The sequence below is a fragment of the Salvelinus sp. IW2-2015 genome, unplaced genomic scaffold, assembly GCF_002910315.2.
Source record: "Salvelinus sp. IW2-2015 unplaced genomic scaffold, ASM291031v2 Un_scaffold1077, whole genome shotgun sequence".
Taxonomy (NCBI): Eukaryota; Metazoa; Chordata; class Actinopteri; order Salmoniformes; family Salmonidae; genus Salvelinus; species Salvelinus sp. IW2-2015.
The window spans coordinates 88,069-90,990 of NW_019942718.1; positions in this window are offsets into that span (position 1 = coordinate 88,069).

Consider the following 2,922-nt stretch of genomic DNA (forward strand, 5'->3'; position numbering starts at 1 on the left):
TATTCAGCAGACAGTGTCAACACCACACACACACACCTCCATACCATGATATATAGATAGAGAGAAAACCACACATGGCAGAAGATGATCCGTTCACCTACTCTGCGTCTCACAAAACAACAGCGGTTTGAACCAAAATCATATATATGGACTAAGATTTCCAAGAGATATAAATTGTCCTTTGCTCATGGTTTCTTGGCCAAAGCAGATATATATAATATATATAGATGTCATTATAGTCGTAGGTAATTCTTATGGCAACAATATGAGACCAGTGAAGACAATGATTCCGCAAGTCTTTCCTATAGACACGCTTGATGTTGAGATGTGGATATAGTTTACTAAAAATGAACTCATGTAAGAAGACACACTCTCTAGACATTTTTGTGGCGTGTCGTCGGCACAATCTGCACCGGAGAGTATCACACCTAGGATTTGAATGCGCAAACTTATCTCTCTTGTCCATGAAGTATAGGTGTCAGACTCTGCCGCTCACCATCTTCGGTCTCTTTGTGGGGTCTCACTCACACTGGGAACGACACATGTTATATCAACACGCCATTATTTTGAGAATGTCTGATGCTTATATTGATCTTACTATGTATAGCTGTTATTAAATACACCATTATGGTTGGTTATTATAAAGGCTGTCATCCATATAGATTTAGCAATAAGGATCGCCTCTAGGACTAAACGACCCTGCACTGCAATACACTCGTTAAAGTGGATCTTTGCATGGAAGGAGCGCCAGTCCCACAGTGTGCGTCAATGCGATTTCCTGCGCTCGTGTCTCAGAAGATACACACACGTGGGTGACGTTGCACGCACACTGAGCGTGACAGACTAACTTACGCCGATGTGCGGCATTCTAGGAGTGGATAGAGTGGCGGAGTCTCCAACACTCAGTCCAATGTCTTAGGCAAAAAAAACAAAAATTCAGTTGTGATAATATTCATAATAATTTATTTGGCTTGAGGCATGTACAATTGTTTTTTGGTGGAGGTTCATGGTCTAAATTGTAATTTGTGTGTGATGCTTGTCTTCGAATCTATGGATTTCTGTCTGAAATACAACCAGAGAACATGTTGGGTGGCATCAGTTACACAATTTTACGTTAGGCTTCAATCAGGCTTGATATATCTATAACTATCTAACCACTGGAGGCATATACAAATAAACCATTTTATAAATATTCACTGATCTGTTTAAATTGCAATAAGTACGTATTTTGCGTCGCACCCTGATCAAATTACAAATTCACATAGAACTGTGTTATAGATTTGTCATTCTCATTTAAAGCAAATCTAGGAAGTGGTAGATCTGTTCTATGTGCACTATTTCTATGCTTCCAGTTCTTAAGTTTAGTTTTGCCATCTTTTACTTTCGGTTTTGTAAACTTCAAACAGATGAAAATACAATATTTTTMCTTATTGAATATATATTTGAACAGCGGTTTAGACGGTACAATGATTATCTACATAATACATTGCTTGTTTTGTCACAAACTGAAATTAGGTGAATTATTAGAATTTTTACAACCAGGAAATGGCGGAGCGATTTCTGCATATTGCACCTTTAAGATAGAGATATCTACCTGTTATTTTCATCACTGTTTTCAGACTGGGAAGTACACATTTTTCAGAGTTGTTCCGTAAATTGAAGAAAACCTGGAGGAAAAATGTAATTCTGTTTTATCAGAAGTGTGCTTTACACACAAAATMAACATACATCAACATGTTTTAATCTGTGATTTCCCAGCCATCCTCCCCATAGACTGTAAAAAGCATCGTTCATGCACTGTTGCACCTACGACACTAATCTAGTGAGCACTATTAGAGCTCCGCCTAAGCAAGGCATTTGATTGGTTTGACGTGTAGCGAGGTGTCACTTACACGGGGTTCCACCCCTATTTAGCTATTTCTCTGCCATGAACTTCCCCAGCCTGGTTCTCGGCGAGACTATCTTAYTAGAAACCCAGGCCCTAGGGGGATACAAAATGCATGTCTTTAGTAAAAAGACAGGTGCTGCTGAAAATACTTCCATTGTCGTCAAGGCAAAGGACATGTATCTGATTCTCTGGCTAAAAAGAGTATAGCATGTCATTCTCTTTTTTGGCCAGACAGCATCAGATACATGGGCTACATATAGCAAGACAGAGTGGCGCTGTTTCACTCAGTTGGTTGCTTTCTCTGGTGATAGTTTCAGCCACTTGAAGGGAAGTTGGCTGGGGCACAGTGCACTTTTCAGATCCTGGAATTATTTTGGGATTAATGTGCGAAGGTAACCTACTTTTTGAAGTGATTTTTTTGACAATCAGATGAAAACATCAAGACTGGTTGTGTTCATGGCACATTAAAAGGTAATACATTTGACAATGAAATTAGGTCTTTACTATGAAACAAAAGGGGTTGGGGGTCTCAGACTGGCCTCTGCCTGGGGCCTCCAAATCCACCCGTGTGTGTAGCTAGCTACCTAGTTTAAATATCAACAGTACTGCCACAGCAGCATAACATTTCATTAACACTTGACTTAGCCTACATCATCAATATTCGGTCTGGTTGGCTACAGCAAAAAGACATAGGTTAATCACAATCAGTKAAATAAATTGAGCTAGCTAACTAGCAGATTTATATCAATCAACGATCAGCTGATAGCCGACCCTCTTTTCCACGATGTCATTCAAGTATTTAGGAGGCACTAACTAGCTTGCTTACAATTTGTGATGAGTGTGTTGTTGCAGAAATAGGCATATGATGAAAAATGTAACATTTTTACTACATTTGGTATGTTATGAATTTCGAGATATGATTTCTGCAAGTAAAATAATTTATCAAGTGGGGGGGGGTGCCCTTTTCCCCCATTTTGAGCACCTGCCCCCTGAAAGGTATATGTAACAGTATTGATTCCATCCCTCTCCTCGCC